At 38.7% G+C, this 27,790-nt stretch overlaps 1 long non-coding RNA gene across 2 annotated transcripts in view; it reads left to right on the plus strand.

Annotated features, from left to right (window-relative positions):
* LOC126415177 (uncharacterized) overlaps positions 1-27,790 on the plus strand; it is a 375,032-nt gene that overhangs the window by 319,655 nt on the left and 27,587 nt on the right. The window contains exons 1-2 of one of the 2 annotated variants that reach the window (XR_007575387.1): positions 2,312-2,437; positions 15,328-15,507. The exons of the other annotated variant lie outside the window; for it this stretch is intronic. This is a non-coding gene — a long non-coding RNA (uncharacterized LOC126415177). Of the gene's footprint in view, positions 1-2,311; positions 2,438-15,327; positions 15,508-27,790 lie in introns of those variants that run through there. 2 annotated transcript variants of the gene reach the window in all.

Raw genomic sequence — 27,790 nt, forward strand, 5'->3', positions numbered from 1 at the left:
AGAGAGTTTGCATGGCCCATGTCTGCAGAGTATGGAGGATGAGGCAGCACGGTGATTTCGTTTTTTGTGCAATAGTCACATACAAACAGGCATCACAACATGTCTTGATAGTACACTGATTAAAGTTTGAGTTTGTACCTGGGGCGTGAATTCATGATGAACTAATCCTTCAAGGTCAAATAAAACTATCAGCATGGTTTTGACATTTTACCTGACTTGACGAGCTGTTTTTGATTTTGGAGAACATTTCTTAAGCCACTGTGAAGTTTGAACCTTGGTCTCAACATCATAACCATAGACCCACATCTCATCACCAGGTATGGTTCTCTTAAAGAATATGTAATTCTCATTTCTGCAATCCAAAGGCTCTTCATAGACTGCAAGGTGAAGGTCTTTCTGGTCTTGACTCATGAACCTTGGGATAAACATGGTGCAATACAATGCATTCCAAGGTGCTGTGTCAGTATTTCATGACATGGTCCAATTGAAATGTTATATTCTTCTGCAATCTCTAGGACAGTCAGTCTTTGATTGGCATACACAACTTTGTTTACGTTCCTGACATGAGCATTGTCAATATATGTCAAATGGTGTCCTGAACAAGGGCCATCTTTAGCTTCTGTCAGGCCATTTTTAAACAGTGTTAACCATTTGTAACACTGAGTACAATTTAATCACTCATCACCGTAGGCTTCCTGCATCATTTTGTGTGTCTTGGTAAAGATTTTCTTGAGTTTCACACAAAATTTAATGCAGAAATGATGCTCCTCTTAACAAACTGTGCATCACAACATTCTAGGCAATACAGCATTGGACAATAGCTAACAGATGTACAACAATTAAACTTCAGGCAGTTACACATTAAACACAGATGTGTTCAGGGTTGTCAACAACTTTTCCCTCCAATACATCACTGGCGCGAAATTGCAAATGTCCCAGAATGGAACTTGTACGTAGCATTGGTACATCAATTGTTGACAGAATGCTTTTTGTATATTTTAGAATGTACGTCTTATAATTTGTTTGTGTAAGCATCATTACTACTATAATCTGTGTTGTTATTTGGACACTTGAACCTCATATATCTGTTTATATGTGATTTAGATTGTAACTATCATGACCATTTAAACATGGTTATTACTCTAATAATCAGACACATTCAACATTCTAGCAATACACTCACATCAAGGATTGATGGAACTCAAAAATGGATTAAATAAATAAAATGTGTTAAAAAGGAGAAAGGGAGGGAGGGAGAGAGAGAGAGAGAGAGAGAGAGAGAGAGAGAGAGAGAGAGACGAAGGAAGAAAGACAGAGTGAGGCATCCGATTTGTGAGATGCAGTGAGGTGAGGTAAAGTGAAACATCAATGATGATTCGTCCAGCCACAAAGGAGCATTCCCCTTGTAACTCAGTACCACTTGGGACTGGAGCAACTGAATTACATTCTCTGCCAGGGTTTCGATTATCTCTCGTCGTGCCCTGAAATGAGAAATGTCCTGCCTGTTATCCTTTCCACCCCTCTACAGTAGTATTCTGCCTTCCACCGAACCTACACAATATACTCATCCATCCTTACACAACCCATGCTCACAATCCCTTACCTCATGGCTCATATCCCTGTAACAGATGTAGATGCAAGACCTGTCTCATACATCCTCCTACCACCACCTACTCCAGTCCGGTCACTAACATCACCTATCCCATCAAAGGCAGGGCTACCTGTGAAACCAGTCATGTGATTTACAAGCTAAGCTGCAACCACTGTGCTGCATTCTATGTAGGCATGACACCAACAAGATGTCTGTCCACATGAACAGCCACCGACAAACTGTGGCCAAAAAACAAGTGGACCACCCTGTTGCTGAACACGCTGACAAACATGATATCCCCATCTCAATGACTGCTTCACAGCCTGTGCCATACGGATCCTTCCCACCAACACCAGCTTTTCTGAATTGTGCAGGTGGGAACTTTCCCTGCAATAAATCCTATGTTTCCGTAACCCTCCTGGTCTCAACCTTTGTTAGTCACTGTCCTCACCCATCCAGCCCCCTCCCTGTTTCCATTCCAGCACTACACAGCCATCATTTCACTGCCAACTGCCACACCCAGTCTTTTAATTTATTTCTATTTTTCTCCTTTCCACTACTTACCCCCTCCCCCCTCCGCACCTTCTCTCCTGCCCTCCTTCTAAACTGCAACACTCCAACCATACTATCCCTACCCCTCCCCGCCCCAGCCTCCTCCTTACCCCCACCCAGTCACCACTCCCATCACGCACTGGTGCTGCTGCTCGCAGTGTGGTTTCAGTTCTCTTAGACTGCAGACATGTGTGCATGTTGCATTTGAGTGTGTGTGTGGCCTTAATGGCCAAAAGCTATAATTGTGTGAATCTTTTTGTTGTGCCTTTCGTGACTCAGAATCTCTACCATATGGTCAGTAGCAACTTTCCTTCTCTAGTATTGTTACATATTTTTGTTTTCATATGTTTTGCTCCTTTTTTTAGAAGTATTATAATTACATGAAAACTGTTAATATGTGTTTTGCAATTAAAATGTAAACACCATACTGACTATGGACTGAGTGCACCCTTCTTGGCGCTAACATGCCAGAAATACCGCTGTTTGTATGTATTAAGTAGCCAGTGTGTTTTTGAGAAGCTTACTTATGACTTGTGTTGCACAATATTGGTGCAGCTATGGTGTAATGTCCATCACCTTAAGTTATATGTGGAATCAGATGCCTGAATAAACCATGAGGATCACATAAACTGATATCAGGCCTTTTTAATTCTGCCGACAAATTATATTATTATAGGAACTGCAACTTGCAGAGTGCGAACTTGGAAGTGACAACAAAGCAGCTTTGATATCTTAAAGAGCTTTTAGAACAAAGAAAGTAATCTTCTACTACTCATTTTTCTAGAGCAGTGTCAGAATGAGCATAGCTGAACTCATGCCAAGCATAATGGCCTCTGACAATTTCAGTCAAAAGCCCAAGTCATCAGCAAACCAGCCATTAAATTTGAAACATTATGAAGGCAGTATGCAGAAAAACTGAAATTAGCATGAAGTGTACTACATGTTAGCATAAGCAAATGATCAGTATTTCAGCATACCTGCACAATGTAGGTAGGAGTATCACCATCTACATCCTGTAAATAAGGCAAGATTACAAAGAGGGTTCGTCAATCAGACACTGTACTTAAAAGTCAGCTATTTGTGAGAAGATCACTTTAGGCCTTGTGTAAGAACGTAAAATGATTACTAACATTTGTCAGAATTCAAAAGCAACAGAACTGTGTCCTGTCACAATAGAGATTTATTGTTCTATGATATTGCTGCCAATGTTTATTAGTGTCCCACAGCTCAATGTGAGTATGGAATCAATGTTTTCAGGATACCACATACTCACTGCCATGCAGGATCTCAATGGCCCCATGTGACTACAGCCTCAGATCTGTGATATTTCTGAACTGCGGCAAAAGCTTATTGGTGCACCCCTCCCACCAATCGTTTGAGATAGGAATTAAAAAATTAAAAATAAATAAATAAATAAAAAAAAATCGATATTGCAAAAATATGTTCAATTTGTAGTGCACATCGTTCTGAAGAGTTTGATATATAAAACAAAAGTGTTCGAGGAAATGTAAGACATGGTATTTGGTCTTAAGTGTGCAAAAGTGCAGTGACACGCCTCTTCACGCAGCAGTCCTCTTTTGCACATAACTGTACTTCACTCGGTGGCATAACTGTACTTCACTCGGTGGAAGTCAAATGTGTATATTTTGTAATGGAAGCCATCAAGCCTATATTCAAGACAGTGGAAATTAAAATGCCCTGTGGTGCCTCTCTTGCTCCCAGTCAGCTGGTTTGACATCCTGTCCCCCTATAGGAAACATAAAACCAGTTAAAACAAGAGACAAGCAAGACAGTCACATTCCTTCAATCCTTAGGTCCCAGAATTTTTTTCTCTCTAGTCTTGCTACAGCTTTACATGATGTGATTTCCTTTTCACAAAAGAGTCTATTACCTCATCAAAATTTGCCAAATGTTTTGCTACATGAAAAATCTAAATGTCATCATCTAATACTGAAAAAGATGTTAATGGGAATAGTACCCAAGGCTGGTGTGGTTTCTCAAATTGGTTACATCTGTTTTGTCACTGTCTACTAGATGAGTTGAAGAAGGTCTTTCTAATATTGCAGGAATTGTAACACATGCCAAATAATTGATACTGTTTTGGCACAAAGGATTATTTTTACGCACCGCATTTACACAAATAACATGACTGAATGTAATTCACAATGTACCAATATCAAATGCCTATTAGACCTACTTCAACCAAAATGTTTTATGTTAGGAAATAGTTTCACATTCCATTCATACATTCCTGTTTCTCACATTGGCAACTGCAAAGTAGTAGAATGAAATTTTTATATAAATTTGGAACTGTCATATTGTTACAAATAATTTATCTGGTGTCCCCTTTCCTTCTCCTTCCCCATTCTAACAAACAAACTTGTCATCACAAATTCTGTAACTATTCCAGTCATTGTCAAAACTTATTCTCCAGTTAACTTTCCTAAGCCAGTCAGAATCACCATTTCATTTATCCCATATTTATTCTCTGACTAGGTGGTTATTACATGTTTGTACAAAGTGTTTTCTGCATTTTTCCAAGAATAGAACTTAAGCAGCTGCTAACAGGGGACAGTACAACTGCTCCTTAGTAACATAGCATTCTGGCAAAAACTTTCTGTTAAAATTTCACTTTCTTGGATACACCGAGATGATAATATGTAATCTTTCTTACCTGTTATTCCTGTTAGCCATTTATGTCCACTTTGCTAGTTTGAATCTATGGATGTTACTAATAATTATAATACCACTGGCCCTTTGCACACCCAGTCAACCACATAAACAAACAGCGATTAACATTCACCCATTTGGGTTTATTTGGCTTTGATCTAGTAGCCCTATCCCCTTTTATCTGCAAGAAAGTTTTTTATTTCTAGATGCAATGGGGATTCCCCTGACAGAGACATCACGTACACTATGCATGTATTCCAAAATCAAATTACGATTCGTTTAGAAATCAACTTAGAAAGTGTTCAAAGTGATTAGAAACAAACTGGGATGCATTTCAAAATCATATGAATAATCAATATACCAATGTGTGCTTTGTGAGACAAGAGTTTTTCCTTCAAAGATATGAATTTGGTGCCACCTGAAATTGCCGCCCGTGGGAGATACCCTGGTTTGCACTTGTCATGACATTCAGTTTGACTCTGTTTCCAGACTACTTACAGCCTTTGTTGCTGTAAACTGTGGTAGATTGCTATACTGCATCTCTTCAGATCAGCTACAATTGCAGTCCTGTATTCTTGTTACATTACTCTGCACTCACAATAAGTAAACTTTTTGTATTTACTATCTGTGGGTTATCATGTAAGACTGGGCAGTAATAACACACTTTAAATATTGTAAATGCATTTATTACACACCGAGGCGAGAAGAACAAACATGGCACTAAACAAGTTGCATGCCGAGAGACGTAGAACAAAAACGTCAGAGTCAAAGACAGGGCACTCTGCGCCAGAGATGCCACAGAGCACCCCCGCCACCCCTCCCTCACCTCCACAGAAGTGTGGTGGAGCATGGCAGATGGAAGCTTGATCTCTTGAATCTCGAATTTGTAATCGTCATGCCAGCATGGTGGTTTTAGATGGCAGCTGGCACGAGAAGCAGGCTCGTCAGAAACTGTGCTGCAAGGGTCCTGTGTGGCCAACTGCTGCATAGGTGGAGAGACATCGGTTGAAGGCAGGTTGGTGGCTTCAGGAAGCAGAGTGGCAGTGACAGGAAGCAGTTGGAAGTGTCAGAATGCAGGTCGGAGGGTGACCATGCCAGTTTAAGGCAATTAACAGACAGGGACTGTGGTCATCCATGTAGATGAATTACAAATGTGTTTGCACCCCAACGTAACACTTGGTGAGGGCCCAAATAAGGTGGTTGCATGGCTGCTTGCACAGAGTCATTGTGCAGCATCACAAAGTCACATGTGAATGTGGACGAACACAGGCGGGGTGGAGTGAGGGTGTGGCACGGGGGGGTGCAGAGGCATACGACATGTGCACAAACCTGTAAAACCAGAGCCAGAAGATCCATAGTATCGGCCAATGGTGTATCCTCCATGAACTCTGCTGGAAAGAGGAGGGGTTCACCATACAGAATCTGAGCGAGCAATGTGTTCCAGTCTTCTTTATGTGCTGAGCGAATGCCCAGCACGACCCAAGGGAGGGCCTCAGACCATAAGCCGCTGTGGCCTTGAGAGTGTGATGCCACTGTTTAACCAGGTTGTTTGCCTGCAGGTGGTCTACAGGAGGTAAGCTGTGGTGTGGAATTTAGCAACACTGCAGAGGCACTGACGAGTTCGCACAGTCATGCAAAGAGGATGGACTCAAACTGTCATCCCTGGTCAGTCATGGGAGACAGGGGACAGCCGAAACAAGCAATCCACACTGAGAAAAACGAACAAGCGACAGTCTCAGCTGTGATGTCAACAAGAGGGACTGCCTCAACCCAGTGGGTTATGTCATCGATGATTGATAAGATGTATCTGTACCCCTCAGAATGGGGGAGGGGACCAACGATGTCGATGTGGATGTGCCGAAGGCGCCCTCTTGGAACATCTAACTTGCCTAATGGACGATGAGCATGCCTGCCAACCTTACTACACAGGAATGGTATGCACACGTGGGACCAAGTGTGGCAGTTGTGCTTCACGCCGGGCCAAACAAAGCTCTCAGGAACCACCCTCATTGTGGCTCATGTTCCAGGGTGAGCCAAGTTGTGCAAAGCAGTAAAGACCCCATGACAAAGGGTGGTGGGGACCAGGGGGTGGGGAGTGCCTGTAAAGATGTTGCAAAGGACAGGGATTGTTGACCCATGTAGGATATGGGGTTGGACAGAGAGCGATGACTTGTTGTCCAAAATTAATCGCTGTATATCATCGTCTTTGGCCTCATGTCGGGACAGCTCTTCCAGATTCAATGGTGCAGTTAGCATGCAGATGTGGGATGGGTAGTCTGCCACAACATTTTCTGTACCACGGATATAGCATGCATCGGAAATGTGCTGGCAGATGTAGTCCAAATGGCAGAAATGCCTCAGCGGAAGGTCTTTAGCTGAGTTACAAATAGCATCTGTGAGAGGGATGTGATCTGAGTAGACCATGAAAGGTCACCCCTCCAGGTCACTGCAGAAGTGTGTAATCACCTCATACACAGTGAAGAGCTTACGGTCAAAAGCTGACTACTTACACTGAATCTTAGTCAATTTCTTTGAAAAGAAGCGGAGCGGTTGGGTTGAGTCTGCGGTGTGCTGTTATAAAATAGCACCCACTGTTGAGTCACTGTATAATGTAGCAAGTTATTAAAAGGTAAGATTCATTGCAGTAAAGCATGTAGCTATGTAGCCCAGTGACTGCAGGATTGTGTCTTCGCTATGACTCACAGCGCAGCTGACACGATCGGCTGTGAGAACGGTCTCCAGTACCATCTAGTAGGAACGTAAATACATACCCCCTACGAATCTAAATAAACCACAGTAATTATCAACCGATTTTGTTCAAACTTGGTACAGTATCTTTTGTTATTAAGAAAAGGATCCTATAAAAATGTCAGACTTTTATCTCTCATAGTTCCAGAGATTGAGAAAATTACTTACATTATGTTTCAAAACTCAGTTAGGAACAATTGCAGTTTTTCTTTTATTATCATCTTAAGTCATAACCAGAGTTCTCAGAGTATAAAATCACTTAATTGGAATTTGTCTTTTCAAAAGCTAAATTACTCTGCATTTCATAGTGTACAAGAATCATTCAAAACTATTATTTGCTTATTATTTTGTTGTGTGGATGCATGGGAATGAATGAGAGAATGTCTGTGGGACATACATAAAAGCTTAATACTATTTTATGTAAAAACTTATGAAATTGAATCGTGGGAAAATTGTGGTGCAACCACGAAGCTGATGACGTATGTTGATGTGTGCTTTTGTAAGAGAGCAGCCAGAATAGTAGTCAGAAGTGGAATACGTTTCTAAATTACTTTAAAGCTTATTTTGTACTTTGGTATATTTTATTAATTATTATATTAGAAATTGGCATTGGAATAACATAAATGATTTTCTGATTAGTGATTGGCTCAGGCAAGTTTTGCCACAAGAATGATCTAGAAAGATCATTCTGATAGGTCATTCAAACCATTAGCCAATCAGAATCAAGCTGTTCCCACATGCAGAAAGTTAGATAGGCATGGAGTGGGGTAGCATCGAGAGTGTTGTTAGCCAACCTTCATATGTGTAACATCATGCTAAATGTCGCCAAGAAAATAACTTGTAAAATGAAGAACTGTTGAATTCATTGCTGTTAGGAAGTGTCGTGACTCAGGCAGTTTAAGTTACAAATTGATGTGTTATGAGCGTGTGGTATTTTGGTCTTAGTGAAATTCCACGCCACATATTCCGTGTACTTTATGGAATACTTGGGTGAGCACTTCTAACTTTGAAGACCAATGGTATGACCAAAGTTTTAACTCGCTATAGTAGTGAATCAGTAACTGTCAGATCAAACATTAATCACTTCAGACTGGTAGATATTCTGGTTGCTTTTTTCATGTGAGAACGTTTTGTACAGACTGTGAGATGGGAATAGTAGAGCAGCTAAAAATAGAATTTGGACTTGAGAGCAAATTTACGTGCTTCCTTAAGAACAAAAACCAGTGTACTAAAATTTCCAAAAGCTTACTGCAGGTAAACTGCATTACCCCCCCCCCCCCCCTCCTGTCCCCTCCCTCCCGAAATTTGTTAAAAAAATGAGCTTACAGGAACTGATTTGCAACTTAGGTTATGTGGCCTCTGTGTGGTAGGTATTAGGTCATGGCTTCATCAATACTGCGTTACATGGCCTAGTAAGTATCTGTTACTGCAAAGTGAAGGGATGTCATAAGGAAGCCATACTGAGGTAGGTGGACAATGAATGAGAGAGAGTGTATGAATGAGAAACGATGACAAACCCTGCCCCACCACAACTGGCATCACTTATGATCAAAACACGGGCCACAGGATGAGGGTGTCACCATCTACATCTACATCTACATTTATGCTCCGCAAGCCACCCTTTTCTGTTCCAGTCGCATATGGTTCATGGGAAGAACGACTGTCTGAAAGCCTCTGTGCGTGCTCGAATCTCTCTAATTTTACATTTGTGATCTCCTCAGAAGGTATAAGTAGGGGGAAGCAATATATTCGATACCTCATCCAGAAGCGCACCCTCTCGAAACCTGGAGAGCAAGCTACACCGCGATGCAGAGCGCCTCTCTTCCAGAGTCTGCCACTTGAGTTTGCTAAACATCTCCATAACGCTATCACGGTTACCAAATAACCCTGTGGCGAAACGCTCCACTCTTCTTTGGATCTACTCTATCTCCTCCGTCAACCCAATCTGGTATGGATCCCACACTGATGAGCAATACTCAAGTATAGGTCGAACGAGTGGTTTGTAAGCCACCTCCTTTGTTGATGGACTACATTTTCTAAGGACTCTCCCGATGAATCTCAACCTGGTACCCACCTTACCAACAATTAATTTTATGTGATCATTCCACTTCAAATCGTTCCACATGCATACTCCCTGATATTTTACAGAAGTAACTGCTACCAGTGTTTGTTCCGCTATCATATAATCATACAATAAAGGATCCTTCTTTCTATGTATTTGCAATACATTGCATTTATCTATGTTAAGGGTCAGTTGCCACTCTCTGCACAAAGTGCCTATCTGCTGCAGATCTTCCTGCATTTTGCTACAATTTTGTAATGCTGCAACTTCTCTGTATACTACAGCATCATCCGCGAAAAGCTGCATGGAATTACGACACTATCTACTAGGTCATTTATATATATTGTGAAAAGCAATGGTCCCATAACACTCCCCTGTGGCACGCCAGAGGTTACCTTAACATCTGTAGACGTCTCTCCATTGATAACAACATGCTGTGTTCTGTTTGCTAAAAACTCTTCAATCCAGCCATACAGCTGGTCTGATATTCTGTAGGCTCTTACTCTGTTTATCAGGCGACAGTGTGGAACTGTATCAAATGCCTTCTGGAAGTCAAGGAAAATAGCATCTACGTGGGAGCCTGTATCTAATATTTTCTGGGTCTCATGAACAAATAAAGCGAGTTGGGTCTCACACGATCGCTGTTTCTGGAATCCATGTTGATTCCTACAGAGTAGATTCTGGGTTTCCAAAAACGACATGATACGTGAGCAAAAAACATGTTCTAAAATTCTACAACAGATCGACGTCAGAGATGTAGGTCTATAGTTTTGCGCATCTGCTTGACGACCCTTCTTGAAGACTGGGACTACCTGTGCTCTTTTCCAATCATTTGGAACCTTCCATTCCTCTAGAGACTTGTGGTACACGGCTGTTAGAAGGGGGGCAAGTTCTTTCGCGTACTCTGTGTAGAATTGAATTGGTATCCCATCAGGTCCAGTGCACTTTCATCTGTTGAGTGATTCCAGTTGCTTTTCTATTCCTTGGACACTTATTTCGATGTCAGCCATTTTTTCATTTGTGTGAGGAGTGATTCCAGTTGCTTTTCTATTCCTTGGACACTTATTTCGATGTCAGCCATTTTTTCATTTGTGTGAGGATTTAGAGAAGGAACTGCAGTGCAGTCTTCCTCTGTGAAACAGCTTTGGAAAAAGGTGTTTAGTATTTCAGCTTTATGCGTGTCATCCTCTGTTTCAATGCCATCATCATCCCGGAGTGTCTGGATATGCTGTTTTGAGCCACTTACTGATTTAACGTAAGACCAGAACTTCCTAGGATTTTCTGTCAAGTCGGTACATAGAATTTTACTTTCGAATTCACTGAACGCTTCACGCATAGCCCTCCTTACGCTAACTTTGACATCGTTTAGCTTCTGTTTGTCTGAGAGGTTTTGGCTGCATTTAAACTTGGAGTGAAGCTCTCTTTGCTTTCGCAGTAGTTTCCTAACTTTGTTGTTGAACCACGGTGGGTTTTTCCCGTCCCTCACAGTTTTACTCGACACGTACCTGTCTAAAACGCATTTTACGATTGCCTTGAACTTTTTCCATAAACACTCAACATTGTCAGTGTCGGAACAGAAATTTTCGTTTTGACCTGTTAGGTAGTCTGAAATCTGCCTTCTATTACTCTTGCTAAACAGATAAACCTTCCTCCCTTTTTTTATATTCCTATTAACTTCCATATTCAGGGATGTTGCAATGGACTTATGATAACTGATTCCCTGTTCTGCACTTACAGAGTCAAAAAGTTCGGGTCTGTTTGTTATCAGTAGGTCCAAGATGTTATCTCCACGAGTCAGTTCTCTGTTTAATTGCTCGAGGTAATTTTCGGATAGTGCACTCAGTATAATGTCACTCAATGCTCTGTCCCTACCACCCGTCCTAAACACTGTGGGTTGTCACAGAAGGCTGGATTTAAATACCATAAATGATTTTATTAGACACTGAGGCAAGAAGAACAAACATGGAAGTAAACAAGTTGTGTGCCAAGAGACATAGAACAAAAAGAGTTCAAAGAGGTCAGAGTCAAACATAGGGCGCTCTGTGCCAGAAACGACAAACATCCTTTCTGGTGTTGCTTTTTTATTGGATAGCTGTGTATGTTCCAGATTGGAAGCTAAGCTGGGACCTGTGCCATTCACACACAGTGTGATATCACTTGAGCTATCTGGATATGTCTCATAACCTGACATGATGGGGTATTGGTAGTAAAAGGCAAAGATCTGTCTGAGTAATTGTGAAGTGCACAATTTGAATCTTCAAGTAATACTGCTTCCATTGACTCCCTTCTTTATTCAGATGATAATCCTCTTGTTACAAAAGCTAGACTTTGTATAAGTTTATATTATTTTTTCACTGTCATGAAAATGATAGTTCCTGCTCTCCATATGGTGGAGATGCTGAGTCGCAGATAGGCACAACAAAAAGGCTGTCACAAAATAAGCTTTTGGCCAACAAGGGCTTTGTCAAAAACTGATGACAAACACACACACACACCTGAAGCAAATGCAACTCACACATACGTGACTGCAGCCTCTGACATCTGAAGCCACACTGTGAGCAGCTGCAGCAGTGAGTGATGGGAGAGGCAACTGGGTGTGAGTATGGAGGAGGATGGGGTGGAGAGGGGGAGGGATAGCAGGGTATATAATTGTTTATGTTATCTACTGTGTGGTAAGCAAAAATATATGATAGCTTTATTTGATAGCAGTTTAATTTTGTAGACTTTTTTTTAATCTGTTTGGTAACTAACCTTGCAGAGTTTTCAGCTTTGCCTGTACATTCACATTCATTTGTGAGGAGAATGGAAAAACCTGAAAAAACTGAATACAATATTTGCAGCTTGAAAAAAATACTTTTAGTCATTACAGAAATATTTTGACATGTGAGCAATTATTACAGGGAAGAAAATACATGAGCAGTAAGTGCCAAAAATAGAAAAGTATGTAACAAATTGTGGATGTGATCTCACCTGCTGATACTGGGTAATAATGCTTAGAACTTGCAGGAGTCAAAAGAGCACCTGCACTATCAATTGTCTTCCCCTTCATTACACAGTGAAGATCAAAACCAGCAACAGCAAGTTTTACAGGAGCTGTTTGAGGCTCCTGTTTGGCTGCAGAAAGAGCCCCGCAGCGATATGTTCGTCCAGTAGACAATGTCTGTTGACAATGTCTATGATCCACATCACATTCATCAAGTCCAAATATTTTAGCCTTTGTGACATTCTCAGTGTTCTCTCTTTCACCATACACCTTAAGAATGGAATTTTACTTATTTAATTTGATGTTTATTCAATTTGAGAGGTTTGTGAATGACACAAATGTTAGAAAATACTATGATATTAACAGAGTCTATTGAAAGAAAACAAAAAATAGTATTAAAATTTGTAAGCTAAATTTCAGAATGAACATAAAACTGAAAACAAAAATACTCTGTAGAAACAATGATGGGGTGTGTTTTACAGATGTAAGAGTAAAATTAGTCCAAGAGACTGATGTAATCATATACAGTACATGGACACAAGCATGCAGCTTTACACTTTTGTCCAAATATGTGGAGGAACAAAAGTGATTTACAAATTTCAGCATCAGTTAATGCTACAGTTACTTATATGAAATTTTGGATATAATAATATGATCTGGAAAACTGGTTTTATGCAGATCTCCAAGCTCCACTAACCCAAACAGCTCTATTCATCTCTACTTAAGTTCTACAACTACATTCATCCGAACATAATTGCTGCAGTTAAGCCTTGGCATCCATCTAGGATTTTTGCCACTTACAGTTCTTTCCAAATTAACTATTACCTGAAGTCACAGGATGTGTCTTCTCAATTTGTCTCTTCCTGTAATAAAATTATGCCATAAATTTCTTTTCTCTCCAGTCTGTTTCAGAGCCTTTTCATTATTTACCTGCTCTATGCATCTAATCCCCAGCATTCTTTGTAGACAAGTCTTCAAAAATTTCTGTACCACATATTATCCACATTTGAGTTCAGTATAATACTATACACCACACAAATAGTTTCAGAAAATACGTCTTAACACTTAAATTTTTGAAAGATGTAAACATCTAGTATTTCTAACAATGGAAATTCCATGTTGGAATGTCAACAATACTATGCAAAGTATAAATTGTTATTCAACATAAAGATGATACACTGAGTAATCACACAAGCACGTGCACCTCACACACATTACTGCTACCTCCAGCCATTCCATCCAGACTATCTGCTGGAGTGGCCAGAGGTAGTTGTCATGTGTATGTGAGGTGTGCTTGTGTGTGTGAATGTATGTGCATTTCTCTTTCCTGTAGAAGGCTTGGGCTAAAAGCTTATTTTTAACAGTCTTTTCATCATGCTCAAAGTGTCATCTTTATGCTGATTAGCAATGTGTCCTTTTCATAACATACTGAACTGTAACAGCTAGGACCTTGCTGTCTCTTTAACATTTGTAACAAGCAATTTCTCATTCACATTATTTAATTGAAAAGATAACAGCACATCAACAACAACCCTAAACATAGCCAGATATGGGCAATATCACTTGTACTATACTTTGGGACTGTGATCATGAAATAAAGCTACACAAGGTATTCATTATACCTCAAGTAGACACTGTAATTGATAGGAATGTTTAAAAACATTGTATTCTCTTATTGTTGCTATAATTCTGCTACCATCATTGTTGTTAACAACGCTTTTAAACATCAACTGGGTGAGCCATTTTTTATAAAATTAGTGGGCATGTGGTGCATTTTGTGCACATATACAGAATGTATTAACTGAAGCAATAATGAAGGTATAGCTACCAGCTTGCAGTTATACAGCGACAGTGAAACTGCACAAAATTATATTTCTGACTAGAGTACTTTATACACAGGCACACTCACTTGAGGGTTAAAACAGAGCTGCTTTGAAAGTAATTAAAATCAGTGAAATTCAGTTATAATCATTACTGATGATACAGGGTTTAAAACTAATGTGGTTCAAAAAACAAAGAACAGAATTCCGTTGCAATACCTGTATAGCTATATAATTAAAAAACATATTCTATCTTCCAGACTCAAATTTGAACAGATTGTTTCACTAATATGAAGCACATTTTTATTAAAGATAGGAAACATTCTAGGAAGAATTTATGTTCTATATTTTATGAATAATTCACTGAAATGTAATATGTATTATTATATTAATGCATCTATTTCCACTGTGAATGACACTACTCTGTATCTAAATTCATATGGTATGTAATGTCATTGTACTTTATGATTTATTCATTGTTATTTAATATACTGTTATCAATCAAAATTCATGGAATTCTTTAATTTTATTTTTTAATAATCATGTCAATGTAGAAGAATATATGTAATGCCCATGTGGAACACCCATTGTGTACCTAATTTAACTTGTAGTATCAATGCAACACCTGTGCAGATCGGTTTAGTAAACGTGTAATCGATTCGAAAAGGCACACACTGTGCCAAATTTGTACAGCTGTATTATGAAATAAACATGACAGTAATTCAAAACTACATGTGGCACACTTGGTTGGTGTTTGTTAAACCAGAACTTTAGTTTGTAAACAGGTTAAATATTTTGTTCCAGCTGAAGAACTTTTTATGGGGAAACTTCTCATCTGGCAGAGGAGCTGGAATCAATGTAAATTTTTGACTGGAGTGCTAACATAGTTTAGAAATTTCAGGTATATTTTGATGAAATGTTTTGGACAATCTATATTTGAAACAAAATTTGGACAATGGAGACAATTAACAAAGAAGAAAAACTATTTGGACAAAAATATGATGCACAAATTCAACCATGAGTGCAGCAAACTACAACATCATACAACTGAGCCAGCAGCTACATCATCATCTGCAGTAAGGTATTTTAACAACTGTTCCTACTTTTCTTCAAAGTGATAGTGAGTGTACGTTGTGTGAAGAACTTTTTGTTGCAATTTTACTTCTTTTAAATTTTATAGATTTCTGATTACTTAAATATTTGGGAAGTATGGGAGATGTAAGTGTAGAAAATGTTGATGAAAGGAGGAGGGAGATGAGCAGAATAATGAGTAGAGTCACAGTAGTGTAAAGTCTAAGAAGGAGCAGTTGGTCATGGAGTGAGTTGTGTCTGTACATCTTTACTTGGCTTTGATGAGAGAGAAGTCATGGACAGTAGTAGTAGCAATTGTTTGTTTGAGAGATTAGCAAGTTTAATACAAGATATATCAGAAAAACTGAGTAAACAATTCAAGGAAAGTTGTGATAAGCTAGAAAATTATGTGAAGAAGCAAGGAGAAGTTATGACGGTAGTCAAAAAAGACTTAACTAAAACTAAAATCAAAGTTAGGTGAATATTAGAAAAAAAAAACAGAAAAGCTTGAGAATAATATGTAACAATATTGTGGAAAGGAAAGTTGCTACTCAACATATAGTGGAGATGCTGAGCCACAGATAGGCACAACAAAAAGACTGTCACAAATAATAGCTTTCGAGCAGTGAGGCCTTCATCGCAATTAGACATCAAACACACACACACACACACACACACACACACAAACACACACACACACACACAATTCACACACATGACTGCAGTCTCTCAAGCAACTGAGCCCACACTACCAACTTTCCTTTTCACAGTCCATCCTGGATTTTCCATTGTTTGAGAATAATAAGGTTAGTTTAAAAGAAGTTTTCAGAAATGAAAGTCACAAAATCAGTAACAGGATCGAGGGAGTGGAGCTTAGGACAAAAAGGTTAGAAAAATCCCTAGTTCATGAAACGGAAAGTAATGATAAAAATTTTGGTACTAGAAATAACTAAAATTTTTAATGACAATCTTCCCAACATTAAAAGTTGCATTGATGCATGTGTTACCAGCGTTAAAAAAATAAAATCTAAAGTAGGTGAGTTGGAGAGAGTATTGTAGCTAGAAATTTTTACAATAATAGTATTTGGAGTAATATTAGTATCAAAAATTTTCCAAGTGATAATAAAATCCATCTGGTAGATTCCATCTCTCAATGCAAAGACGATTTTTCCACCTACATGTCAGATAACTTGAAAATCAAATTTGTAAAAAAGTTTTTGGATGGTGAGGCATATCATGGGCAACATAGACGAGTCAATGCAAAGACAATTTTTCCACCCATATAACATATAACTTGAAAATCAAATTTGTAAAAACGTTTTTATATGGTGAGAAACTGTCATGGGAAAACTACATAAATAATCCAGATATGAGTTTTGTAGCATTTGAAAGATAATTCGTCAGCAAATTTTGGTCAGAAACTAAGCAATGTAGAATTAAGTCAGAGTTTTTAAATGGATCTTTTTTTAAAGATGGTAATTACAGAATGGAAACCTTTTGTGCCGAACAGTTTAAAACATTCAAACTGACACCCTTATAATGTGATTAGCCATAAAGCTCAGTGGGGACTGGTGTATGGCTCAGATTATTCAGTAGAAGACTTTTTAAGATATGTAGATAAACTGGATATGGCTTGGGAGAAAAATGATAAACACAGGGAGAGACAGGGGGAAAATCATTTTCTTAGGAATGGGATTTTTCCAATCGTGATCATGCAGATAGAGATAGGAGGAGGGATGATAGAAACAATTATCAAGATAAATATAATAGTAAGAGGAGGGATAATCACTGCAATGATAGGTGTAGGGATTAAGAGAGAGGTGATGAACAAAGAAACAGGCAAAGGGGAAATGGTAATCATAGGAACTATGGCAATAGGAACTTTGAAAATAGAGGAAGTCAGAGAAACCAAGTTTTGACTCACAGGTGGCCTGTTAATCTGAGGCAAGAAATGGTAGATAGCATAATCAGGCAAACAATAATTTTAGGACAAACCAGAGTGGAGCCACCAGTAAACTACATGAAGTGAATAGCATAGAATTTAGTAGAGAATTCTGGGGGGATATTCTAGAAGTTATGAAACAAGAAGAGAATAGCAAGAGGAAACCTAAAATATATATCTTACTAGTGATATTGTGACAAATTTGTTTGGCGAATCAAGAAACAGAAATGAAGTAGTCATTAATGTTAATAATAATGTGAATTATGATGAGTTGGCAGTGTGAGATTAAAGAATAAATTTTCTGATGCACAAATGCTGAGTGGACCTGTTGGTGAGTAGAGGCAAAGAGTCATGTGCTTGGGGAGAGTGAAGAGTAAGCAGGGAGGTCCAGAATGAGATTTTCACTCTGCAGCGGAGTGTGCGCTGATATGAAACTTCCTGGCAGATTAAAACTGTGTGCCCGACCGAGACTCGAACTCGGGACTTTTGCCTTTCACGGGCAAGTGCTCTACCATCTGAGCTACCGAAGCATGACTCACGCCCGGTACTCACAGCTTTACTTCTGCCAGTACCTCGTCTCCTACCTTCCAAACTGTACAGAAGCTCTCCTGCGAACCTTGCAGAACTAGCACTCCTGAAAGAAAGGATACTGCGGAGACATGGCTTAGCCACAGCCTGGGGAATGTTTCCAGAATGAGATTTTCACTCTGCAGCAGAGTGTGCGCTGATATGAAATTTCCTGGCAGATTAAAACTGTGTGCCCGACCGAGACTCGAACTCGGGACCTTTGCCTTTCGCGGGCAAGTACTCTACCATCTGAGCTACCGAAACACGACTCACGCCCGGTACTCACAGCTTTACTTCTGCCAGTATCTCGTCTCCTACCTTCCAAACTTTACAGAAGCTCTTCTGCGAACCTTGGAGAACTAGCACTCCTGAAAGAAAGGATACTGCAGAGACATGGCTTAGCCACAGCCTGGGGGATGTTTCCAGAATGAGATTTTCACTCTGCAGTGGAGTGTGCGCTGATATGAAACTTCCTGGCAGATTAAAACTGTGTGCCCGACCGAGACTCGAACTCGGGACCTTTGCCTTTCGCGGGCAAGTGCTCTACCATCTGAGCTACCGAAGCACGACTCACGTCCAGTACTCACAGCTTTACTTCTGCCAGTATCTCGTCTCCTACCTTCCAAATTTTACAGAAGCTCTTCTGTGAACCTTGCAGAACTAGCACTCCTGAAAGAAAGGATACTGCGAAGACAGGCTTAGCCACAGCCTGGGGGATGTTTCCAGAATGAGATTTTCACTCTGTTTGGAAGGTAGGAGACGAGATACTGGTAGAAGTAAAGCTGTGAGTACTGGGCGTGAGTTGTGCTTTGGTAGCTCAGATGGTAGAGCACTTGCCCGCGAAAGGCAAAGGTCCCGAGTTCGAGTCTCGGTCGGGCACACAGTTTTAATCTGCCAGGAAGTTTCATATCAGCGCACACTCCACTGCAGAGTGAAAAATCTCATTCTGGAAACATCCCCCAGGCTGTGGCTAAGCCATGTCTCCGCAGTATCCTTTCTTTCAGGAGTGCTAGTTCTGCAAGGTTCGCAGAAGAGCTTCTGTAAAGTTTGGAAGGTAGGAGACGAGATACTGGCAGAAGTAAAGCTGTGAGTACGGGGCGTGAGTCGTGCTTCAGTAGCTCAGATGGTAGAGCACTTGCCCGCGAAAGACAAAGATCCTGAGTTCGAGTCTCGGTCGGGCACACAGTTTTAATCTGCCAGGAAGTTTCAAGCAGGGAGGTGCTTAAATGACAATGCTATGAATAATGATATGAGTTCTGATAATGATGATGCTATTAATGATGGTACTGTCAGGATTGCTGAAGTAGCTGGTGATATGGATGCTAATGACGATGTCTGTGTAAAAGAAAATGATGTACTTACTGATGCATTTTGTGATAAATTTCAGAGATTTTCCTGATGACAATGATGATATTGATGAAGCTTTGCTCTGTGATGAGTTAGATGGAGTGATTTATGTGGAGATTAAAGGCGATAGTTCAATGTAGAGCAAAATTAGTAGTGTTATTATAGGTTTAGCTGATGATTATATGTTGAATAGGGAACCAAAGCATTAGACGAACCCTGTCTGAATAACATGAATTTGATTGTATTGATCACAAAATATTGCTCCAGAAGTTGGACCATTACAGAATATGGGGAGTAGCTCACAATTGGTTCACCTGTTACTTTAGCAACAGCAAGCAAAAGATCTTTATTCACAATGTTGACAATGGCTGTGATGTGGGATCTGAGTGGGGTACTGTCAAATGGGGGGGGGGGGGGGGGGGGGCAGGGATCAGTGTTGGGGCTGCTCCTGTTCCTTATTTATATAAATGATATGCCCTCTAGTATTACGGATAACTCTAAAATATTTCTGTTTGCTGATGACACTAGCTTGGTAGTAAAGGATGTTGTGTGCAACATTGACTCGGTTTCAAATAGTGCAGTACATGACCTCAGTTCATGACTTGTAGAAAATAAACGAACATTAAATCACAGTAAGATTCAGTTTTTACAGTTTCTAACACACAATTCAACAAAACCTGACGTTTTAATTTCACAGAACGGGCATATGATCAGTGAAACTGAACAGTTCAAATTTCTTGGTGTTCAGATAGAAAGTAAGCTGTTGTGGAAAGCCCACATTCAGGATCTTGTTCAAAGACTTAATAATGCCATTTTTATATTCAAACTGTATCAAAAGTGAGTGATACTTTGACACGAAAATTAGTCTACTTTGCTTATTTTCATTCACTTATGTTGTATGGTATTATATTTTGGGACAACTCTTCCCATTCTACAAGGATATTTTTGGCTCAGAAACGGGCAGTTCAGGCAATAAGTGGCGTGAGTTCATGAACATCTTCTCGACCTCTGTTCAAGAGTCTGGTTATTTTGACATTGGCCTCTCAATATGTATATTCCTCATTGTCATTTCTTGTTATCAATATTAGTTTATTCCCAAGAATAAGCAGCTTTCACTCGGTTAATACTCGGCAGAAATCAAACCTGCATTTGGTTCGGACTTCCTTAACTCTTTTGCAAAAAGGTGTGCAGTATGCTGCTGCATCCATTTTCAATAAGCTGCCACTCAAATTCAAAAATCGTAGCAGTAATCCATGGGCTTTCAAATCGAAACTGAAGAGTTACCTCATGGGTCACTCCTTCTGTTCTGTCAAGGAGTTCATTTAAAAATTAAGCTAATTCTTATTGTACTGCTGATAGCGCTTACTTAAACCTATGGGCTGACTTTTTTCAGGTTCATGAACATTAATTTTTATCTGTTATTACTTTTATGTCGTAATTTCTGACACGTTCCATGACCTTGGAGATTGCTCCTCAATTTGGTCCTATGGAACTTGACGCGTAAATAAAAAAAAATAAACTGTTCACAACCTCCCCAATAATACATTGTTATATGGCCAGTGCACTATTGTTTAACTTTCAGTAAGTCTCATTAATAGGTTTGAGGCAACCATCCACATTCTGCTACAATAGTTTACTGTTGAATATCTATGAGCAGTAAAAGGCTAACCACATAGTTCATATGTCTTGAAGAATAAAAAGGTACATATAGAAACAGACTTTGTCATTGTTTTAACTCATGGCCTAATTGTGTTACACTTATTTCACAGTTAAGTTGATGCATTGTTCTTAATCTAACCAACACAGGTTTCTCGTCTGAAACTCAGCCATTCACTGACTGTCTCATGACCAAAAACTGGACCCTTATATATCCTCACAATAATAGGTACTGAAACTACACATTGTCCAATGTTGAATTTACAGAAATTACAATTAAAACTTAACTCATTAAGTCAACTGAATACATCGAAAACTTCCTTCTTTTTAACAGTTTCTCCCACTAGAAGCATTAGGCTGAATTATTTGTTTAAACCATGAAATTAATAAATATTGCTATGCAAACAATACTTTTGACATAACAGTTAATTGCTTTAGAATTGATTAAGGGCTGGCTTTGCTAACATGTTTTCAAATAGAGCCAAATAGATACTTTAAGAATACTATTTGTTGTTCCTCCAAATGTTTACAATTAGTACAGAATTTATATTTGTTTATACATCAACAATAGAATTTAAGTTATGAAACAATTATTGATTTTACATTATAACAAAAGATACTAACAAGTAATAGAAAAAATTAACTAGAAAATACATTACATACATAAAATTAAGCACAAAATTAGATCTGGCGTTATATTCTTTAAAACTGAGGGTCAACCTTTTTCTTTTATGAAAATGCAGATTATACTCGCATATGTTAAAGGTAATTACTTAAAAGCGAAAAAACGAATTTCAAGGAGGCAAATGTCAAAACAAGAGAGGAAGTAAAAATATCCCAGCTTGCTTCATCACAACAGGATTAGCTGTGCATTTATTTCAAGAAAAAGAGTTAATGTGGTAATTTGGTTTAATTTATTATTGGTCCTGTAGATCATATAATTTGTACAGCAAAGCACATCATGATATAGGACAAGTCAATTTGAAAAATTATGTTAAGATGGTATATGATGAGAGATGACAGTATTGGTACATAACTCACATAGCAGAATACATACAGGATATATAGACAAAATATAAAAATGGTGGTGTGTGATGGGAGATGACAGTGGCGCGTACTGCACAGAACATCATTCAAATGATTTTCTCATAGAACAATGACAAACATGAAAAGAATTATAAGATCACAGAAAAGGAACTTCTAGTCACAGTTTGGAGATGTATGAAATTTAGTAATTATTTACTTGGTCACAAATTAAAGTTTGCTCAACCACGGGACAACGGCGCTCCTGAGCTCACACTATCCTTGATGTTGCCTATCTTGCGCATGGACTACCCAGTTTGTACATTTTACTTATTTTTTTCATAGTTCTACACAACTTCTTCCTGTTTTCTTGATTGATCTGTGTTCAGTTTTTCAAGGCATATCCACTGTGCCAACTTATAACTAAATCTGAGCGGGGTGCAATGGGGAGGTTCCCTTGTGAGTGCCCTTGCTATGGAAGTTCTGCAAATCTCATGATCACTAATTCATGAAATTGTTACTGAAAAACTGAAATTTCGAAAACTTTGCTCAGGCTGGGTTCCCAAAATTCTTATTGAGCATCACAAAAAACAATGGATGGGCTGTGTGCTTCAGTTTTTGACAGGCTACAATGATGAAGGTGATGGTTTTCTTTCTCGGATAGTCACGGAGGATGAAACCTGGGATTCATATGACAACCCTGTACAAAATGGCAATTAATGGAATGGAGGCACACTTCATCCTTGCCTAAGCAAATCTTGACACCTCAAAAAGTCATGTGCACCGTTTTTGGGATAGAAAAGTCATTTTGCTGATTGATTTCTTACCATGAGGTCAAACAATCAATGCACATGGTTATTGCAAGACCATTAAGAAATTGTGCCAAGCAATACGGAACAAGATCTGTCCAACCCCCCCCCCCCTCCCCCCACCCTCCGCCCATCCAAGATAATGCCTAAACTCACACGGCGAATGTGACCAAACAACTCTTATGAGAATTTCACAATTTCACTGGGACTTGTTATCATCCTCCATTCCTCTATACAGCCTGGACCTCGCTCCTAGTGTCTTTCATCTCTTCTTACGCCTAAAATCTGTCCTTGGTGGTCAACACTTCAATGACAATGACGAGCTGAAAGAACATGTTACCATATGGTTGAGTAAAAGGCGGCAACCTTAAATGAAGAAGGCATACAGAAACTTGTGCCATGCTATGACAAGTGCCTACAAAATTTCAGAAGCTATGCAGAAAAGTAGTTAACAGTTGTAGATTTTCTACTATAAATATTGTTTCTGTATGTTTGTTTTATATAACCAAATGGAACTTACTTTGTGTATGACCCTCGTATAATTCTCCTATGGAACCCCAGTTGCAAGCCCAGTCGTAATTGAAGTAGCAATGTGGCACTGATGCCGATCAGTTTAGTAAATATGTAACCAATTCTAAAGTGCCAAATTTTTACAGTTGTACCATGAAATAAACAAGACAGGAACTCAAAACTACATGTGACACAAATTAATGTGGGCAATACTACCCGTTTGGTCAGTGTTTGTTACACCAGGACTTCTGTTTATTCATGTTTTCTACAGCAACAGCAGCAACATCAACTCTTAGAAGGAAATAAGACAGGTTAAGTAATTGATGGCACTGAAGAACTTTTTGTGGGAAACTTCTCAATAAGGTCGTTCTCTTTTTCATAAGACCTTTTCTTTCGACCACAAGTCTGCATTTTATATCCTGTTTACTGCTGCCACCATGTTTATTTTGCTTCCCAAGTAGCAAAACTTTTCCACTACATTCTGTCTCATTTCCCAGTCCAGTTCCCTTGACATCACCTGAAATAATTTGTCTACAATCTATAAGCTTTTTTTCTCTTTTGTAGTTATTCAACTCATAACCTCTTTTTTTTATACACTGACAGTTTCATTAAATGTATTTTCCAAGGTCTTTGCCACCTCTGCCAGAATTACAGTGTGGTCAGTGACCCATTAAGTGCTTATTTCTTCTCTGTGAACTTTAATTCTGTTTCTAAATTTCTTCTTGGTTTCTATTACTGCTCAATGTACTGATTAAATAACGTGGAGGTTATGCTACAACCCTATCTCACCACATAACATAACAAACACAAACCACTTCACCTGCTATGATCATGCTCATGCTAATAATTAATATTTTTTTCTTTACTCATTTTTCAGTTTTCATCCAAGTATTTATGTGGTACATATGTACTATGTATATGAATCTATCAAAACATTAATCAAACATTGCCCCACTTAAATGGATTATTTAAACAATTATTTTCTATATACTGAGTTCAATAAGACATATAGTTTTCCCAGAATCCAAGTTAATTAAAAGTTATTAAAAACAGAATTCATTACTACAACATGAAAAAGCAGATTTTGAATGAGGTAAAAGGGAATTTTGGATATACTGATACTACTCATTCCAAAGACTGGCACACAAACTTTTCAGTAAACTATTCTGATTTTCTTGAAACTAATAATCTTAAGGTGTAATTAATGTTAAATTTTAGAAAAAACTTACATGTTCCATTGCAGACTTAGCTAATGCATTTGCTAGATTCCAACTTTCACCACTATCATTTTGTTGCCATAATTTTTTTGTTTGAAATGACACCCTTTGCAAAGTAACTAATCCATTAAATGAGACTTGCATAAATTGTCACAAATGATTATATTTCTAAATATGTCTGACATACTTCTGATTAGGGAATTTAGAGTGTAGATATGTTAAATATTTTTGTCATGTATTTTATTTCATTAATTTTCTACAAATTTTGTACATCACATTATTGTAGTAGCCTATAGCTCAGTGATATTACTAAATTCAAACTATTAACATCATATAGGGTAATATGTTTATCATAAATGTTGTTGTTGTTGTGGTCTTCAGTCCTGAAACTGGTTTGATGCAGCTCTCCATGCTACTCTATCCTGTGCAAGCATCGTCATCTCTCAGTACCTACTGCAACCTACATCCTTCTGAATTTGCTTAGTGTATTCATCTCTTGGTCTCCCTCTATGATTTTTACCCTCCACACTGCTCTCCAATACTAAATTGGTGATCCCTTGATGCCTCAGAACATAACCTACCAAATGATCCCTTCTTCTAGTCAAGTTGTGCCACAAACTTCTCTTCTCCCCAATTCTATTCAGTACCTCCTCATCAGTTACGTGATCTACCCATCTAATCTTCAGCATTCTTCTGTAGCACCACATTTTGAAAGATTCTATTCTTTTCTTGTCCAAACTATTTATCGTCCATGTTTCATTTCTATTCATGGCTACGCTCCATACAAATACTTTCAGAAAGACTCCCTGACACTTAAATCTATACTCAATGTTAACAAATTTCTCTTCTTCAGAAATGCTTTCCTTGCCATTGCCAGTCTACATTTTATATCCTCTCTACTTTGACCATACTCAGTTATTTTGCTCCGCAAATAGCAAAAATTCCTTTACTACTTTAAGTGTCTCATTTCCTAATCTAATTCCCTCAGCACCACCTGACTTAATTCGACTACATTTCATTATCCTTGTTTTGCTTTTCTTGATGTTCATTTTGTATCCTCCTTTCAAGACACTGTCCATTCCGTTCAACTACTCTTCCAAATCCTTTGCTGTCTCTGACAGAATTACAATGTCATCAGCAAACCTCAAAGTTTTAATTTCTTCTCCATGGATTTTAATACCTAGTCCAAATTTTTCTTTTGTTTCCTTTACTGCTTGCTCAATATACAGATTGAATAACATCAGGGAGATGCTGAAACCCTGTTTCACTCCCTTCCCAACCACTGCTTCCCTTTCATGTCCCTTGACTATTATAGCTGCCATCTGGTTTCTGTACAAATTGTAAATAGCCTTTTGCTCCCTGTATTTTACCCCTGCCACCTTCAGAATTTGAAAGAGAATATTCCAGTCAACATTGTCAAAAGCTTTCACTAAGTTTACAAATTATAGAAACATAGGTTTGCCTTTCATTAATCTATCTTCTAAGGTAAGTCATAGGGTCAGTATTGCCTCACGTGTTCCACTATTTCTATGGAATCCAAACTGATCTTTCCCGAGGTTGGCTTCTACCAGTTTTCCCATTCACCTGTAAAGAATTCACGTTAGTATTTTGCAGCCGTGACTTATTAAACTGATAGTTCTGTAATTCTCACATCTGTCAACACTTGCTTTCTTTGGGATTGGAATTATTATATTCTTCTTGAAGTCTGAGGGTATTTCACCTGTCTCATACATGTTGCTCACCAGATGGTAGAGATTTGTAAGGACTGGCTCTCCCAAGGCCTGGGTTCCCAAGGCAATTCGTAGTGCTAATGGAATGTTGTCTACCCTCGGTGCCTTGTTTCAACTTAGGTCTTTCAGTGCTCTGTCATACCCTTCACGCAGTATCATATCTCCCATTTCCTCTTCATCTACATCATCTTCAATTTCCATAATATTGTCTTCAAGTACATCATCCTTGTGTAGACCCTCTATATAATCCTTCCATCTTTTTGCTTTCCCTTCTTTGCTTGGAACGTGGTTTCCATCTGAGCTCTTGATATTCATACAAGTAGTTCTCTTTTCTACGAACGTCTCTTTAATTTTCCCGTCAACAATGTCATCTTACCCTTAGTGATATATGCCTCTACATCCTTACATTTGTCCTGCTTAGCTATTTTGCACTTCCTGTCGATCTCATTTTTGAGACGTTTGTACTCCTTTTTGCCTGGTTCATTTACTGCATTTTTATATTTTCTCCTTTCATCAGTTAAATTCTATATTTCTTCTGTTACCCAAGGATTTCTACCAGCCCTCATCTTTTTACCTACTTGATCCTCTGCTGCCTTCACTACTTCATTCCTCAAAGCTATCCATTCTTCTTCTACTGTATTTCTTTCCCCCATTCCTGTCAATTGTTCCCTTATGCCCTTCCTGAAACTCTGTCCAACCTCTGGTTTAGTCAGTTTATACAGGTCCCATCTCCTTAAATTCCCACCTTTTTGCAGTTTCTTCAGTTTTAATCTACAGTCCATAACCAATAAATTGTGGTCAGAGTCCACATCTGTCCCTGGAAATGTCTTACAATTTAAAACCTGGTTCCAAAATCTCTGTCTTACCATTATGTACTCTATCTGATACCTTCTACTATCTCCAGGCTTCTTCCATGTATACAACCTTCTTTCATGTGTCTTGAACCAAGTGTTAGCTATGATTAAGTTCTGCTCTGTGCAAATTTCTACCAAGTGGCGTCCTCTTTCATTTCCTACCACGTTTCCTTCTCTCCTTTTTCCTACTATCGAATTCCAGGCACCAATGACTATTAAATTTTTGCCTCCCTTCACTATCTGAATAATTTCTTTTATCTCATTATACATTTCATCAATTTCATCATCTGCAGAGCTAGTTGATATATAAACTTGAACTACTGTAGCAGGCATGGGCTTCATGTCTATCTGGGCCACAACAATGCATTCACTATCCTGTCTGTAGTAGCTCACCCGCACTCCTATTTTTTTATTCATTATTAAACCTACTCCTGCATTACCCCTATTTGATTTTGTAATTATAACCCTGTATTCACCTGACCAAAAGTCTTGTTCCTCCCGCCACCGAACTTCACTGTGATCCCCTACATCTAACTTTAACCTATCCATTTCCCTTTTAAAATTTTCTAACCTACCTGCCCAATTAAGGGATCTGACATTCCGTACTCCAATCCATAGAACACCAGTTTTCTTACTCC

Source organism: Schistocerca serialis, chromosome 1, assembly GCF_023864345.2.
Source record: "Schistocerca serialis cubense isolate TAMUIC-IGC-003099 chromosome 1, iqSchSeri2.2, whole genome shotgun sequence".
Classification (NCBI taxonomy): Eukaryota; Metazoa; Arthropoda; class Insecta; order Orthoptera; family Acrididae; genus Schistocerca; species Schistocerca serialis.